Genomic DNA, 19,332 nt, shown 5'->3' on the forward strand with positions numbered 1-19,332 from the left:
TCTAAAACCCAACCTAAACCTCCCCTGACAGAACCTCAGTCCATTCCCTGTGGTCCTGTCACAAGGCATCACGGAGAAGAGTGGTGTACCAGGCTGCACCAAAACAAGTGTGACCGGCAGGTCAAAGGAGGAGATTCTGCCCCTCTACTCTGCCCTCATGTGACACGCCCTGGAATATTGCATCCAGGTCTGGGGTCCTCAGCACAGGAAAGACTAGACCTGTTAGAGTAATCCAGAGGGGGGTCATGTAGATGTTCAGAAGTCTGGAAGAGCCTAACCTGCGAAAAAAGACTGAGAAAGCTGGGCTGTTCAGCCTGGGAAACAGGTAGCTCTGGAGAGATCTCATTGTGGCCTTCCAATAACGTAAGTGGGCTTATGAAAAAAAAGAGACTTTTTACACAGGCAGATAGTGATAGGAAAGGGGGAATGGCTTTAGAGAAGAGATTTACATTAGATGTTAGGTATTAATTCTTTACTCAGAGAGGGGTGAGGCACTGGAACAGGTTGCCCAGAGAAGTTAGGAATACCCCATCCCTGGAAGTGCTCAAGACCAGGTTGAATGGGCCTTTGAGCAACCTGGTCTAGTGGAAGGAGTCCCTGCCCATGGCAGGGGTTTGGAATGAGATGAGTTTTAAGGTCCCTTCCAATATAAATCATTCTATGATTCTATAATTCTATTTTACATATGTCTAAGATGGGCTTGATAAGATGGTAGTGAAATCTGAGGATATCTCTCTCACATGATTTGAAGAAGCTTGTCTATCTGCGTCCTTTTTACTTCCTGCAACGTAACATCTCTGTGTCTTTCTGACTGTCCATGTGGTGGCAGCCTCAAAGTATATTTCATCTCCTCTTGGCAGGAGAATTTTAATAAATTCTTTAATAGGTATTTGATTCCTTATCAGTTTAGGAATGGGCAAAATAACCCACTGTGAAAAGACGCAACTCTTGGTAAAACCAAGAGAATACTTTGTTATGCATGGGTTCACTGCTATTGCTCAGTAGTGTAGATAATGTCTGCTCCCTTGCTCCACAGCTGTGGGGTGTGGCACCACATGCTGCCTCATGCTTACTTCTCCTCCTTCCTAAACAGGGCAGCCTCATACAAAGACTCTGCACAGCCATTTGCAGATCTGAGACATTGTACTATTTTGAGAAGTAGGAGCTGGCACAGTTCAAGGGATGTGAAGAGGTATGCTAATGATTAAATGCTTCAGAAACTGTGGCTAAAACAATGTCCACTTCTCTGTAACTGAACAGCCTTCATCATGCTTTAGCTATGGATATTGGCCTTATTTAGTGGTACATGGAAGAGGGAAATCCCATTTTGCTTGTGAGGCACATTAATTTCTCATTAAACTCTAAGAGGTGTGATCTGGTTGTTTTGTCCTTCACATCCTTTATGCATCCTTGTTACTTGAGTCATAATCCTAGTGTGACAAGAGGTCATGCTGTGGTGATTGGAGTAGTTAAAGTTTCCAGTCCTTCAATGAAGATATGAAAGGGATGCAGCTGCAATGACATTTTCTCAACCACTGTGCTGAGTTCATGCCTTTGGAACTCAATTTGCTGCTCAATTGTCAGAGTCCTACAGTGCTGTGAGTCCTCTGGCTTTGTAGGCATAACACACAGACATAACATAGCTTGAAGTGGAACATGGGATGGGTGAGAGAGAGTAAGTGGCTTCTTCAATTTGAGATTTTCTATGTAAGTATTTTCTAGAAAATGATGCAAGAAATGTATTTTAAGTACAGGTGTGGTTCCTACAATGGTAGATGTATGCCATTTATAAAGGAAATAACAAAATAATTTTAAAAAATTTTAGGAGGTGAAACATTTCTGTATATTTCTCTCTGAGTCTGAAAGACTGTTTTCACCTCATTCAGACAGATGTAAATAAATCTTTTGTCTGTCCACTCAGCTGTATTTGACCACTAAGAACTTTAAGTGATTTTCTGGACAACTCAAAATGTTCTAGTGCAGATTGGAAGCTGAGAAAAACCAATCACACATCCTAATGTAAGTGGAAAAATAACCATAGAAACAAAGCAAACAAATATAAAACCCTATGAATAGTATTACTACACAGGGAAGAATCTTGATGAAGTGTGAAGTATGATACAGGGCAGCTTGCTTGGGGTTTTACTGGTATGAGTGGTATGCCTCTTAGTTTATTAGCCAGGAGTAAAAATAAAAACCTCTGAGGTGAACTACAGGGAATTCAAGTCACACTTTAAATATAGTCACTGAAATAGGAATTTAATTTAAAAGTTTTAAAAGTGATCAGGTTTTAGAAAAAACAAATTGTTTCTAGAATGTCTCTATTGAAATTCATCAGCTACTTAATTAGATACCTAGACATACAGTAAACATTCACTGAAACCCAGTGGACATGTAATTTGACAAACAATATTTTGTGTAACTAAATACATCACCATATGTTTAATTACTTGGTAAGTCCAGATTACTATATGTGATAGGAAAAGATGTTTCAAAAAATTATTCAGGAAAGTCAGAGAAAATAAAAACTTTTGCAGTAACATACTTTTACATGCTAATAAATGTGTACGTATGAGCACAATTTACAACAGTGTTCAATGATTTTATGTGTCTCAGCTGTTGAAAGACCCTAAAAATGGACCCCATTTCACAGGATAAATATTTAGTCTGTTCAAAACCTCTTGCAGAAATCTTGGAATGGGCATCCTGAAATGTGCATGGCCATCATAGTGCACCATTTGTTTTTAAATCCTGGTAATAATCTCTATATTTTGCTGAAGTCTCAGTTCATGGTCAAGCCACACGTAAAAGAAATAAACAATAAAATATTTTAAGAAAGATGAGTACAGAAAGTAAAAGATACAGTTTTCCTGAAGTGAATCTGGTACTTGAAAGATGACAGGAAAATGCCCTAAAATCCCACACCATCAGTAATAAAAACAAATTTGGGATATGATTAAGTATTTCACATTTTCCTCTCTTTGGAAGACTCAGCTTTGATCATTAATATTTTCAGCTCTGCATATTTAATCATCTTCTAGTTTTCTTGTGCAATTGTAGCAAAGGTATCACATTTGAAGTAGGAACTGACCCACTGGGAACTGGACCAGAAACTTCTCAAAATTAAAGTGACAAAAAGATATGACTACCATTGCCTGGGATAAATACTTTTAAAGCATTTTTAATTTAAGCTGCTCATGGAAAAAAATCCTAATTATGAAAACCAATTCTTTCTGGTTTGGATTTTATCAACTTATAATAAAACAGAAAGAAGTTACTGCTATCTGTTCTGTCAGTATCAATATTAAGTATAGGAACACAACAAGGATGCTTTAATGGAAGGCTACTAAAATGGTAAATTCCAATCCAGACATGCATTACTATGAAATTTGATCTGAGCTTTCTCATTGTCCTAGCCTGCTTCTCTCAAGGAATTTAGGAGCTATTCACCTGCCCCCTCATCTAGTCAGCTGTACATATGGCATGCAGTGCTTGCCTGCCTGGGCAAGAAGAATAAGCCTAACAATGCTTCCTGCTCAACAAAACTTGACAAAAAAATCACTGATTTAATCTGCTTCTGAAAAATGTGAATTTATAATGCCCTCTCACGGGCTAGATGCCCACCAAACTCAACCATGTAATCTTGTAGGCTTGGCAGTGAATTGCACTGGAGGTAGGTGCCCAAGTACTTTATAAAATTGTCTTCCATTGCTTTGGGCCAAATGCAAACTGGTCAAATATTCAACTTTTAAGTCCTTTCTTTCTGTGTCTTAACTTTTTCCCTCCATTGAAAGGAGGTGAGCAAAATATCATTGTAGAGGAACAAATCCTTAAGAACAGCTTCAATTTAGAGATGTCATGTAGTCCACAGAAACCTAGGTTGCCCAAAAGAATTCACAGGCACTATGGAAAACACAGCATCTCTCTCAGTGCTCTTTGGGGAAAAAGAAGCTCCTACAAATATTACAGCAATATTTAGAGAAATAAAATGGACCTGGACAGTCATTCTTCACAGCATGGGAGAGACTTAAATGAAAGGGAGATGCAATGGATGCTAAATTGGATAAATTAACCAAACGTGTGCATGCAACAGGGGAAGGAATAAGCAACACTGAAGAAAGGGAAGATGAAACAAAGAGATCTATGAACTGAGACAGAGTGTTGATTTTTAATGTTGAACAAAGCAGGAAAATTAGAAAACAGAAGCCATTGTACTCTTGCTGAAATTGAAAGTATAGAATTGTACAATGTGGTGCTTTTTGTTCAAATCTTGTTCAATTACCTTTTTGAGCGTAATAAAAAAGCCTCCTCACATAGCCTAAAGGACCAAATCTGAGCTCTTCTGAGATCTGACTATAGTGTTGAGATTCCAAGATAAAGACTATATTAGTTAAATCAGATAATACTGACATGGGCAAGAATTTCTGGCAATCAAGATAAGCAATTGCTCTGTATCTGAATCAGAGTATCAAAATCTGATAAACACAGAAAGAATAAAACTCTTTCAGAGCTTCATTGGTAGGAAGAAGTCTAGAGCATGCAGAGAGGTATTAAACTATTCAAACACCAAAGAAGCCCTTCCAATTCTTCTCAAAATTTTTGAAATTCTGCAGAATATTAATCTCTTTCAGATTATCAAATCAGTTTGATGCCTTCCAATAAACACTGAAATTTACAACAGTGTTTAAGAAAAAAGTTGCATATTCAATGTATATCTCAATGTATATTGAGATAGGTGATTAAATTTTCTCTTTTTTAGGAGTTATGTATCTGCTGAAAATATTGTTTTAAAGCAAGCAAACTTGCTTTAAAAGTAAACTGGTTGACATAATTATACATAGCCTCCTCCTCCATTTTGTTTATTTGTTGTTTTGTTTTGGTTTTGGCTTTTGTTTAGTTTTCGGTTTGTTGGTTTGTTTTTTCTTGCTGTGAATAGCATATTGACTTTGAAAAAACACTTCACTGCTTACAGGCTTGAGGGCTGAGTTGGGGGACAGGCAGGATTTAAGGTAATTTCTAAGAAAAAATTTTGGAAAATATATATTTTTGCAGATAGTTCTCTTTATAGAGATATTTCTTGAAAAAAAGTTGCTTTTTAGACACCTGGCATTATCATTCTGAAATTATAGTAATACTTTCTTGTGTCATGTTGCTGTTTTACTTGGTTTGATAACTGTTTCATGTAACTAAAAGAGAGCAAGATATATGAAGGAAATAATGGTCCGGCAGTTCTGATTTATCCTCCAGTGGGACTCTTCTCTGTAAGATCCCAGCATTGACAACTACTCAGGTGGTAGGAGAGTCAAAAAAAGACTTTGAAATAAAGATGAGTCATTTACTTGGGAAGTATTTGCTGTCTCACAGAGCATGGCCTGAAGACAAATTGTCCATGCAGGTGTGGGGCAGTAAAGCACAATGTTTCAGACCCCCTTATGTGCTCAGTACAACCTACCTGAATGCAGTCTCCTCAGTGAAAACATCAGTGTCCCTTTGGGTCTGCTGCAACACAGCTCTGTTTGGCTCTCTCCAGTCTTGACTTGTTGCCTTGTCAATTATTATCTGTCCTTGTCCAAAGCCTATTCTTAGAATTTCCTCTTTTCTCAAGTCTCATCAATAGTTATTTTCAAATTTCTAGTGCCTATGCATTTGATAAGATAGTCAACCTCTACTAGAAACTGTTAGACTCCTTCATGGTCTTGGTATTTCTTTACTTGTCTTCAATTTCTGTGTCTGGCTGTAGACCATCTAAAATCCTCAAATACTCAATAGGCAAAAATCCCTCTTTGGTGTTCACCTGTTTGCAATCCTACTGATGCAATGGAATCATCACAATTTTGTACTTTCCCCATTTGTCTTCTCCTTTGTTTCTTCTTCTTATACTGCAAAACCAAACATAAACACTGACTTAATGTGTAGGGATCTGGTTTGTGCCTAATCAACTCTATCAAAAGATAAACCACTTTTACCTTTCCTTGGCCTTCCTCCTTATATGGCACTAAACTGTTAGAATGCTATACTAGGATATGGCATCCAATGAAAAATAGATTCCAGTACTACACTGTGCACTGCACTCATGACCAGACCTTCCGGGTTTCAGCTGTCCTGAAGGGTAAACTGAACTATGTTGTTTTGGGACTATTGTATTTGAAAGGTGGATTTGCCACTGCGTTACTGTGCACTTCATTAGAGTTTCCTAACCCACTACTTCTCATTTTCCTTTTCTTTTATAGAATATACTATGAAGACAAGCAGACGTTCCTACAGGATTGTGAAGATGATGGAGAGACAGCAGCAGGGGAGGATCACATTGCAGCGGGCTTCAGGCAAACATCTTTGGCCAAGTGAAAACACTTTCCTCTCTTCTCATTTTTGATGTGAGCTTGCCAAAAAAACAGTAATGACATGCAATTTCTAAAGCTAGTATTTTATTTAAACAACAAAAACAAACTACAGCAAAAATTACTCACTAAATAGGGGAAACCCCAGAAGAACTGAGTGACACAGATTGAAGATGTTTGGAAACAAATCAACCTCCTAACCATTATGTCCTTGAAGTGTATATATACCTTTTTTCCATAATCAGTAATTTTCAGTTCAAGTAAAGCTCCAGTTTTTTTCATTACAGATCATCCTTTTGACTTTTCAGGAAAGTCTCTTATCTGGAACTCCCGGGGGCAGATTTCAGACTGCTTCCCTTTTTAGACAGGACACTTTTTTGAGTATCCCATTTTCTCTCTGCCAGTACCAACACTCCAGAAAGTTTTCCAGAACCCATCAAGCTCATTTGGGCTACTGTGGAACTAATCTTTTTCTTCATCCTGCTTTTCACATGAAAATGCTTCAGGAAGTGCATTGACTCAGACAAGGTAAACAGAACACTTTCCTAGTCCTCTGCACAACCTTTTTACACAATATAAATCAGACAGCATCTGGTACCATGTAAAATGATTGAATTAAATTGAAACAATTTCCTGACACTGTCTGAAATTTCTATCTTGAGAGTCTGTATCACTCAAGGTCACACCTTTTTCTTTAGCTTCTTTCCTCCTTCCTGGATAGCTCTACACACACATGCATGTTTGTTCCTTTTCTGTCTTGAGTAGCTGCAGCATTGTGATTGCTGTTCTGATTCTCACTCATCTCATGTTTTTTGTCTGGTTTTTAGGGCTATCTGTACTGTCGCTTGTTGTCAGTGTCCCTCCATTCCTTTTCTGGCTTTCATTGATGTCATCCTGTTCTTCACACTGTCATGTGGTCTTCACTCTCTCAGTGAGCTGAGTCCTCCCTGCCATTTGGAGACCTTCCAACAGAGTTATGATTCTTCTGCCCACCCAAAACCTGAGAATCATCTGTCCCCTGTATGAACTTCACTTTTGACCTACCTTTTTGAATTCCAAGGAGCTGCATGTGGATGCCAGAATCTGAACTTCTATAATGCAAATATTTGCTTGAAGATCTATGTTACACTCACACCCATGAAAGAAGTTGACAGAAAATGAGACCAGATAAGAACAGCTCTATGCATTGTTATGTAATATGAAAAACAGTTAATTTAAAAATTAGTCTAAATTTAAGTCACACTGTTGACTTTAAACTTATATACCTCAAATTCCCATCTGTAAGCTTCTTGTTGCATAATGAACTCATCTGACCTCTTCTGGTTTCATGCAGACAAGTGGATTCCTATTTGAGAGATATTTTGATGATGCGGGAAGTTTTCCTATAGTGATGTTCCAAGGGAAAAAAAAGCATTTCTTGGTGCTTGGTTTATTCATTGCATACATAGATTTGGGCCATAGGTGAAAAGAGAAAAACAAACAAATAAACAAATATTGAATACTTATTAAATGAACACTGTCCAGCCTATGTAGAGAAGTGGGCAAGAATCTTGTGGAAAGCTCAGATAGATAGTGGTCAAGAAAATGAAATATGTTATTTCCAACATGTTAATATGTGAATATGTTGTGTTAATAATGACAACTAATACACCAGGAACTGAACAGAGGCTGTCCAGGCCACTGTAGCTGTGGCATTACCTAATGTGAAGAGGAATGACTTAAAACTTTGGTAATGTTCTTTTAACACAGGTTTTGTGTAAAATATCAGAAATGCATAAGTGGCGTGAAGAGGACTGGTTTTCCTCATGTGGAGTTAGTCTGTTAATAATCCATGATGACAGTAAAAAAACTCATACTATGGCCAACTATAAAAACAATGTTGAAGTAACTTCTCATAATATTACAACTGAAGTTAATACCTCTTGAAGAAATCAATTCAAAATGTATTATCATTTTGACAGTGACTGGTTTTGGCTTTCCTGTTGTACCTTTCATCAGTTTATGAGAACTAATCCTATTTGTATAACAAATTATACATATTATGGCATTTTGGTTGTTGTTATGTGCAGTAATTGCTGACATATATAAACATATAAACAGCAGATTTTCCATTTTGATGACACCTAAAATACATGATCCATGTATTCATCCTTACTAAGCTCCATAAAATTTAGGAAAGAACAAACTATTTTTACTAACTGCTTGTTTTAAAATAGTCATTAAACTATTTATAGGGCTTAGGATACTCTATTATTTCTCACCATTACCTTTCAACTTTTGAAATTAATTATTTTGTAATACTCAAATAACTTTTTAAGAGTTTGAATAGAAAAGGGAAGCATTTAACTCCTCTGGGAACCATTCTCAGTCTCCACAGAGCTGGATGACATTTCCTGTCCCAATTTTAATCTGTATTAATAGGAATTATCTCCAAATCCTTCTGTCGGGTTGGCACATACACTCTGAAACAGCTCAATAAACTGGATCAGAAAAATCTATATCAAGATCTAAAACTACACGAGATATTCCACTAGATTATACTTGACTGGAAAACAGTTAAATTTCATGGTTCATTTGCAGCCATTACTGATGAAATTATTTGAATGGGAATACTTATACAACTAAATTAAGCTGGGTTTGGTCCATTATGATAGTAGTTCATGTTGAGAAATTAAGTTATTTTCATATTTAGAGTCAACAATGAATGTTTTGAATCAAATTATTTGGGCATATTGTTACTAAATATATATATATATATAGTAGGAGGAATGGTGATAAAAGACTAATTGATAGGCATTCTAATCATGTCAGTAAAATACCAAAATAAGCTTCACAAAGTGCGACAATTACTTCAGAATTAGTGAACCATTCTCCTCTTTGCAAAAAAAAAAAAAATGTAGTATCAATATGCTTTCCAGCTGATATATGTATTACCTATGTGCCAGTAAATGTCAGTGAATGTATGACTCAAGTAAAACTTAGGCAATGTGGAAAGTTCTAAAGGTAAATCCACAGAGAGACAGAGAGGAAAAAATATATTTATAATAAAGAGCTTGTTCTTCACTGAGTTATAAAAAAGCTGTATACATTTTTGACAAGCAGTCATTTGAATTAAAAAGGCTTAGGTAAGAGCAAAAATATAAAGCTAAGTAGTTACTGTCATATATGAAAAATGGAATTCAAGCACAAAATTTTATTAGCATGCATATATCACAAATGGAGTTCTGTAGTGTAAATTGTTATAGCTCAGCTAGAAAGTCAGGATATTTTTGTGCATTACAAATTTCATTCCTGGAGGTGATTTTTGTCCATATAGTTATTGAAATATTGCCAAGAGAGACCTAGCCATATAATTATCTAGAACTTTAGCAGCAAATAACCACAATAAACCATTGTAAAGACTTCTGTAATTATATTCTCCTTGATACCCAGAATGAGATAACAAAGAAAACAAAACCACCTCTGAGTCGAAAGGTGAAAATTAATGAAATCCACTTTGTCAAAGTGTGAAAATTTGCCTTATGAGAAACACAGAATTTATAATGTTGTTTATTGAACATCCTTGTTGTTCAATCAGAATACTGTGAGTTTGTGAAGGCAAATGTAAGCATAAAATGTCCTGCTCACATCTACACTGAATAGTCACCCTGCCTTCCCTAACCTCCTGCGTGCATTCTCAGCTGTTGTGAATCTGGATAGCTCTTTGTTGACTCCAACTTCTACTCATTAGAGCCTTCATAATCCTCATCACTAATTTCCAGTGTGATTCCCAGAATGACAGGCAGTGCTATGGGCATCCATTTTACAAGCACTTGAAGTGAAATTTATATTAGTGTAAACATCCAGCACACACTTCTTTGCAGTGTTCAGAGTCTTTCTAGGCCCTTGGAATCGAAAAGGTTTAGACAAAACCGTAACATGCACAGAAAAAAATTATTCTTTTTCTATGAGTGGATGTTGAAAGCCACAAAGAAGGTAAGCCAAGAACAAAATGTAAGGATCAGCTGTGAGGGCTGTAGATATTGGTTGGAGGGATTCTGCTTCCCAAAGCCCTCCAAGCTTTATACAATGATTTTATGCAGATGGAGCAGATTTCACCCAAGGGGAGAAGCCAGTGCAATGCATGGCTTTCCAAAGAGTATGCATCAGCTTTGCAAGCTAAATATCGCTTATCAATTATTAACATTCAGGAAAAGGTGACTAAAGTCTATCTGTGATGCTATAGTAAAATTAGATGAGAACTCAAAAAGCACTTAGGATAAATAATAGATGATTAACATGTCATATAAATCAGTGTATCATGTTATTTTAATTTGTTTGCTTTTTCTTCTCTTTCTTTCCTTATTCTTAACTTATATTCTTACTCGTTTCATAATACTGTTAAATTTCATTCTCTTATGTATTAGGGGTAAGTCCTGTTTTATTTATGGGCTAAGATAGAGTATAGAAATTAATAAGAAAATTGCTAAGTGTTGTAATGATGTATCATTCTACTGCTGACATTTAAAAACTGAAGAGCTGTATGTTAGGCCTGCCTTTTCCTTATGGGTACCTGACACTGGTCAATTAATAAAAATGCGTGCAATAAATCTATTCACCTAATTAAATACCTATAAATAAGGATTGAAATACCATTTAATAAAGTTTTAAGAACAGAATCGAGAATAATAATAACAATAGTTAATAATGACATTCAGCAACTCAGGAGAGGTCTATGGGTCTTCCTTGAAGATGCATGCATGTATATTCTCAATGATTTAACACCATATATGGTTAAAGTTTTATTTAGTAGGTCTGTCATTTTCTCTTGCTTATTTTCTCTCTTACCTTCTCTATCATCCATAGCTGGAGGTCAATTTTCTCTTTTGTATGATGAGACCCATGTTTGATAGTCCTGAAAGAGGAATGCACAGATAGCTAACCGTGTAAGTGCCTTCCCAGCAAGAGGCAGAGCCCTGGCAGCAGGGCAGTGCAGAGCAGCACAGGCTCTGTCAATGGCTTGCAAATATCCGTGCAGTTTGCCATTACAGCTGTGCAGACCTGGACTCTAACACTTGAAACTCCCTGCTGACATGCAGTTGTGACACTCTGTGACACTAGGATTTAAGATTGATTTCTGCCATGGTACTTGATTCTAAGTGGCTGTGGGTAACATGTAGGCAGAGGTGCTGATGCCTACACTATTTCTTGCCCAGCCTTAATGTGTAGCTCATAGAAGCTAAAGTCCAGCTCATAAACTTGGCCATGGAAGAAAACTAAAGCATTCAACATGTGAATACCCTTCTCATGAGCCTCTATGGTTGTATTTTGTAGCTTTTTTTTTCCCCACAAACATTTCCTAGGAGAAAATGTGCAGATAATAAAATGTAAACATGTCAGTATTTATTTTTTTCATATATATATATATTTAATTTGGAGGGGGAAAAACCAGTTGTGTAATAGAAATACTCTATGAAACTGAAATTAAAAATGCAGTCTGCACCTATCCTCAGTAGAGTCATAAACCACACTTTTTGAGTTTTGGAAGAATTTTTATTTTTTTTCACGACTCTGTCTTCTATACATCTGTTCCCAAGGGGAGGATGTTTGACTTTCTCAGGATGCTTACTGTATTTTTATTTGTTTGTTTCTTATTGGCAGGATGTAAACAGAGGAGTTTCTTAGATGAACTAGACCAAGGTTCAGACATCACACAGTAACTGATTTTGTGCATCTTTTCCTTGTCTGTGCACTCTATTAATGTTCAGGCTGCATTAGTGCCCAAGATTTTCAGTGTATGTGAAAGAAATCTATCCTGATGCAACTTTAATCTCAGTCATGATGGACATATACTGTTGCTTGAGAGAATGAATTTCATTTATAAATGAAGTGTGTTAATGCATCAATATAAAATTATTGTAGGCCTGTCTACTAAATTTTAAAAGTTTAAAACATATTTTAGTTAATGAAGCATATAAAATCTGCAGGGCCTTTAAAGCTAAAAAAATGTTGCAAAAATATGAATTTGACATGAATGAGATGATTGATATGTAATGAACTTTAAATAATATAAACTATAAGTCCAGCTTTTTAGCAACAGTCAGCTGAGAAAAGGAAAATTATACAGGTGTGCTCTAGCTTCTTTCAATGACTCAGAAACAGGGATAGGATTCCTTTACAGCTCTCTGTTACTTGCAATTAAATGCTCCTAATGTGGGAGCTGTGCAAAATGTAGCCCAGAGCATGACTCCTGACTTGATATTCATCTTCATAAGACTATTGCAAAATTCTAATATAAAGCTTTGTTGGTATGTGAGGTTCCCATTTCAAAAGGGCAAAATTGAAAAAGTAGCACCTACCTGATCATCAGTTGACACATGGATGGACAAAAGCCAGGCAATTGATTACAAACCTCCTGTATCCCATGGTACAAACAATATCACAGTTCACTTTACTTCTTTTGGATGTCTTTATACAAAACTGTCCCTTCCGTTTCAATGACTACTACAAGGCTTTACAATGGAATACAGGTTTTGCATATTTCCCAGGCACAGTTGCATGTGGCTTCTCTGATTGGTTTAACTTAAGATAAAGTTAATTAAAGTGTGAAAATGAATGACGTGTCCAAGGATAAGTTTAGTTGTAAGCACTTGTTTGAAGGCCACCATGGTTGTTGTGTCTTGTTCTTCGTGACTTTTAATATTCACTTGCAGTATGGAGGATTTCTCTTAACCTCAGGGAGTCAGGTTTAAAATCCTTGTAAGGACTCCTAACAGTAAAAACCACTATTTTCAGTATTTTCTATACTATCCTGATAGGTTTTTTATATTTTCAACTCACCCCAGCTCCGAATTTATGTCCAGAGACATTTTGGTCTTTAAAGTAATTAGAAATTCATTGATAAAATCTGTGTGTATTTTAACAATTTACTTTCAAATTTTTTTTCATTTTCTTTTTTCTCTTGAAGATTACTACCACTGAGGTTATGATCTTGCGTAGGTGGTAGATCTAATTGTCATTTACAGCAAGCCCTCTTTTATCTCTTTTCTAAAGAGACTTTAAAATGGATGCAGGCATTAATAATTCAAAATTTTAGGCCTCTTTTCCAGAATGGAATAAAAACTGCCTTTGAATTCAGGAAGAGAAGGTTACCTTAAGTTATATGGTTATTTCTTATTCAGATGTATTTAAAATGTTTAAAATAGATTTATTATTAACTTCTTAAATAGGAAGAAGGGATAAGTATGATTTAATGACTGAATTATTATAATTGATATTATTTCAAGGTAGAGAAACCCTACAAGGCTGTAAATCTCCATTATCAAGAAGTTAGACCTTCACCTTCTCAAATTACTGCTACATTGACCTAACTTAGAAACATTTTTGCAAGCCAGCATGAACTTTCAGCACAAAAAGAATAATATTTATCATTGTTACCACTATATATTTTTAAAACACCTCATGAGCTCAGAGTAATACTAATTAATTCTTACATTGCCCAAAGGGAGAATGATAACTGTGATTTTCATCTTTAAAGTGAGGAACCTGATTGTATTTTCATTTATGTTAGCATAAATCATAAAGCTTTCTACTCAAGTAGATGGAATTGCACTGCTGGGAAATCAACAAGAAATTGGTATCAGATATAGGGGAAAATGTTATAAAGGGACTAAGTGCTTTCCTAAAAGAATGACTCAGCTTCAAAGCTGTTCAGAAATATTAGCGATTCCCACTTTTTAGTCTGATACCTTGACCATTAGAAAGCACTGTCAAAACAAAAAAAAATTGAGGTCTTTGAGATTAGTAACAAGATACTTAATTGCAACTAAGAGTGATAGTTGTTCTGCAATAATTTTATGAGTTTAGGAGTTGAGCAGATGCTTTTACTTATATATTTCTAAGAAAAGCATTACTAAGAATGCTTATGAGCGTTATCTGTATCAAGGACTATGGGTGGCTTGGTTATTTCACAGTGTATTTAAACTACAGGGTAAATTCTTTATGAGTGGTATTCAAAGAAAAGGTTGGGTTGGAAGGAACCTTTAAAGGCCGTGTAGTTCAACCCCCCACAATGAACAGGGACATTTTTAAGCAGATCAGGTTGCTCAGAGCCTCTTCCAATCTGACCCTGAAAGTTTCCAGGGATGGGGCATCCACCACCTCTCTGGGCAACTTGTCCCAGTCTCAATCCACTTTTGTTAGTTTAAAACCATTACCCCTAATCCATCTTATATAATAATTAAAAAAAAAAAATCTCCAAGAAAAGAGTGTTGGAAGGATTGGTATTTCTGTTTAATGTCTAAGCTTCAACTGAAGGTAGCTGCTAAATGATTACTGTCAAACTAAGAGGACTCAAAGCAGCATATTTTCTAAAGACTGTTGATGGTAATGAAGACTGATGTTTTTTGAGGACTGAAATTTTCTTCTGGTGAGCTTTGATATTCACTTTTTTAAAAAATAACTGGTTTTCAAATAAAGTCACTAACATGATGGTGATAGGCTCTAATTCAAGTTGAACTAGGAGGGGGAGTGCATCCATCACAAATATTATACACAGACACTATCTCATCTGTCCAAACCTCTGTGGAGATTTATACAAGTATCTTTGGAGAGCAAATACACACACACAAAAAAATCCGTATAGCTCATACTAAAATCTGCAAAGTCAAGTTCACTGCTGTTTTGAGTTTCTGATTCATTCTACAACCAATTGATGATGTGATCTTGAACAAAACCCATCCTTAAACTGAGCACATGAAACTATATTTTGGCTGCTGAAAATGATGAATTCAGACTTTTGAAAGAGTTGAATATTTAAAGGATGTTCATTTTAAGAATGATCCAGCACCATTATGCAAGTATACACTCCAAATACCTGCTTGTGGCTCCTGATTCCTTCCGTGGCTCTCTGGAGGGAAGAAGCTGCAGATAATTTTTTTTTTATCATGAAGTTTCATGTAGTTCATAGAGATGCAACTTTAACAGAAGTTTGAGAAGACCACACAAAGGGGGAAAATATCTGTGAAAGACCTGCATTAAAGCCTGAGTAGTCTGTACATAGAACATTAAGGGAGAATGAGGGGTTTTAATAAATTTAGTAATTATTTTCTTTTTATTAACTCTTTGAGGATGTTGAAAATTCAACATGATAAAACACTGCTTGTAATTTTACTGTGACTTGCCTATCTCCCAATGTCATTTGTAGCAGAGGCACAATGACCTTTATATATGGCTACTTTTTGTTTATAGCAGGAACTTCACATAAGCAACATCAGACACCTGGTGAGCGGAAAAGGAGATGGGAGTAAATGCTTTGGCCCTTTACCATGGATGACATGGCACAGCACTTTCAAGTCCCTCCTCTCTGTTTGCACTGAAGGAAAATTTTAATAATGTACACTTTATTAAATGTTCATTAATAAATACAGAAGTATATGAAATGGTTAGATTATTTCACTGATAAAAGACAAATCTGTGCAAGCATTTTTTTTTCTTTACATTAAGCTTCTCAAGACCAACATGTGTACCATGTTAGATGAAACCGATATTCATTCCCTTCAGTATTATGTTTCCAATAGATGTCAGTATCAGCTGTCTCCTTAGAAATGTCCAGAAATTATGCAGCAGTCAGTATTTAGGTTCAGAGAAGCTCCCACTGCCAACACATAGGCTGTGTATCTTTATAGTATGACTGATTTTATCCACTGCAATTTTCAGTTTGTTTTCATTTGAAAAAGATTAATGCAAAATCAGAAGATACATGTGTGTTTGTGGTTTGGGAAATTTGATATTGTAGTCAAGTTAATGTGTAGATTCTACATAAAATCTCTAATTTTCCCTTATTGGGTTGAACACAGAGAAATGGCTTCTGCAGGAGTTCTTCATATGACGCTCTCAGGACAGAGGTAGGAAGGGAGCCCCAGGGCCCTGCCCTGCTTTCCAGCAGCCTACAAGAGGTCATATGCCAAGTTAGGTATGAAGTTCATATGAATGAAGTGATCTATTGTGCTGTTGAGTGTGAATTTTCCCAAAAAAGCATGTGATTTGCTTGAGTTACTGCTATGGTTATTAATCTTAGAGCACTAAGAAAGGGGGCAATTGAAAGACCGTAATTTAGGAGAAAACTAAGGCACCATTACTGTGGTTTCCACATGGGGAAAATCTCATTCTAACATATCATTATGGTTTCTAAGAGGATTAGAAATATTCATCTTCTGAATATACTTTTTTTTTCCTGCTGTACTTAGCAGCAAATATATCCCTTATAGTGGTGCTTTGGCTATTCCTAAATTTGCCAAGTTAACTATAAGCCTCGCAGAGCTGACTCTTCATCTGTGTCTTTTTGTCAACAGCTCTGGCAAATTCCCCAGCCAATGCAACCTGGCCTATCTCCATGAAAGTCAATGGACACCAGCTGAGAATTTGGCTCTCTCTGCAGCTTTGACTTCATGTGCAAATTCATCTACCCAGTGGAGATAATGAATTCAGGCACTGATTTCAGTGGAATTTTTTTCTGGATTCTTTATCAACAAGGTAGAGAACACACCAGAAATTCCCCTTGGCTTTCACCTTTAGGGAAAACATTTAGGAAGACTCAGGAAAGCCATACAGTTTTGCTGCTGTAGCTATCTGCAGAATTAAGCTATAGTGTAACAACTAGAGAATATGCATGTGTTTGAGAAAACTTGGCTTTAGCTGGGTCCTTTGGGTCCTAAAAATCTAAACATGGTCTTCAGACACCTGAACAGAAAAAAGGTGAAATTGTTACTATTGTTAGAAATATTTCATGGAGAATATAATGGAAACCTAGAAAATATATTTTATGATGATGTTTCTTGCAGTTCATCTACTCATAAGACAGATGAGATATCTGTATATAATAAGACAAATGGTTAATGAACTGGTGCTGCATTCAAGCCTGAGTATGTGACAGCTATTTACAGTGTCTGTCTGTGCTACCAAGTCAAATATTTTTTTTCTTAAGGAGGCCAGCTGGCTGCCTCTATAATGCTCAAGGCCTGCCTATTCAGAGGTTTACTTCCGCACTACAAATATCTTGCTATCCAGAGCAGGGTGCATGCAAGCTGCCCTGAGCACCCCAACTCACAGGATATGCCTAAGATTGACTGAGGACTACTCAGTTAACCAGGACCAGGACTATGCCAGGACTCTAAAAATGCAGCAATATTTACTGCACTTTGATGGTCAGGAACTCCTTAAATTGCTGGTATAATCAGAGCCTAAGGCTCCAAGCCCACCAGAGATGAAGTTTGGGGAAGTTGTGTATGGTCATCACCACTGAAGCCAGAGCAAGACCCTTCTCAAACACCTGTGGTTCTGTGCTTTTCTGTGAACATGTTTAAGTGCTCAAAAATCATATTCTTTGCTTAAATATTATAAAAGCTTTAGTTGTCCACATGACTTGATTTTTTTTTCCTTAATCCTTTACTCCACAACATTCATTCCTAGTCTTTTTTTATAGGGCAAAATCTCATACTTTTCATTTCTGTGTTGTTCTCATGAATGGACCTAATTACCAGAGCTAACAGGGTGTTTACCTGAGTAAACAGGGTATGGAAATCTTCTAGTTTCTTGGTAGATTTCACAATCCTATGACACAATCGTTATCTTTCTGTTTGTTAACAGGACTTAAAAGAGGTTTGCATGTGATTTTTAAAAAGGCTAGTTAAAAAAATGGCAATTATCTTACACCCTTTAAAAAATCTACAAAATTTTCACCTTTAAAATTACCACTTCATGTGTTCAGTTCTCTCCAGACACTTTAAAGCCAAATGTCCTCATTAGCCAGTTTATCAGTGTATGGCTATTGGAAGACAGCTTTTGAAAAGGTGGTGTTATTCCCAGACCTTGACTTGATAGAGGTTGAAAAATACTGGCTCTTGTTCTAAAGAAACAAAATAGCTTCTGGGCTGGATCTTTGTAAGCATCTGAAAATTATACTGGATACTTGTAAAGAAGGATCTCTGAAAGCCTTTCATTCTTAACCTTTTCTGTTTTTCTGTGGGGGCTTTTTTGGTAGGTTTTTTTTCTAGTTTTTTGTTTGCTTGTTTGGATTTTTTTGGATTTTTTTAAAGCTACACATGCAGGTTCTTTCAGGAGCAGGGACATTCAATCCTACAGAGGTTTGTGAGGTTTTTTTCCATTATTTACTTGGCTTCAGTATTTTTCCAAGTACCAAGGTAGTCTCAGTTTTTTAAAAATGAGAAAAAAACTAATGTTGTCAGCATCAATAAATCAACAACCAGGAAGAGTCACTTCCTATCAGGGTTTCAGAAGTGCCTCATGATTTTCCGATCTCCTGTCTGTACTAATCATCTCTGATGTTTCACATATGCATGATATATGATGCCAGGTTTTAAAACATAGCTGAGGAAGGAAATAAGGAAGGAAGGAGGAAAGGAGGAAAGGAAAAAAGGCAAGAAAAAAGGAAGGAGGAAAAGAATGGAAGGCCTGCAGGAAGGGTGAATTATCTGTTTATAACTGTATAACATCCTATTCTATCTGGTGGAGAACAGGATCCCTCAGAAGTCAATTATGGCCAGACACAGGCTAGCAGCTGAGAGAAAGACATATAAACAAAAAAAAAGAGGAAACCCCCCCTTATTTGCTGCAAATAAGTATATATGCGTGTGTATTTTCAAAAATGTATAAAATAGTCACACAGTAGTCAATGTTCCAATATTTTTACTTGTATTCAGATCAATATATAAATGAAAAATGAACAAACCTAATCTATCCTTCTGGCTTAAAGCTGTGGATGCTAGAAAGCTGCCACAAATACTGCTGCCATCTGCAATGCAGTTGTTGAAAATTGCTGTCATTTCAATAGGAGGAGAAATTGATATAATGCCAAGTTTTCCTAGATGTTCATAAAATCATTTGACATTAATTTTCTTTTCACTAGTTAATTTAACATATAGATATTATTAATGGTACTGATGGTTGGTTGGTTAGTTGGCTGGTTGATATTTTTGTTTAGAAAACCAATCTTAAA

At 36.2% G+C, this 19,332-nt stretch overlaps 1 long non-coding RNA gene across 1 annotated transcript in view; it reads left to right on the forward strand.

Annotated features, from left to right (window-relative positions):
* Positions 1–19,332, forward strand: part of LOC134424993 (uncharacterized) — a 39,880-nt gene that overhangs the window by 13,505 nt on the left and 7,043 nt on the right. Inside the window, exons 2-3 of the long non-coding RNA XR_010029554.1 lie at positions 6,231–6,866; positions 16,670–16,850. This is a non-coding gene — a long non-coding RNA (uncharacterized LOC134424993). The remainder of the gene's footprint in view (positions 1–6,230; positions 6,867–16,669; positions 16,851–19,332) is intronic.

The sequence above is a fragment of the Melospiza melodia genome, chromosome 1 (assembly GCF_035770615.1).
Source record: "Melospiza melodia melodia isolate bMelMel2 chromosome 1, bMelMel2.pri, whole genome shotgun sequence".
NCBI lineage: Eukaryota > Metazoa > Chordata > Aves > Passeriformes > Passerellidae > Melospiza > Melospiza melodia.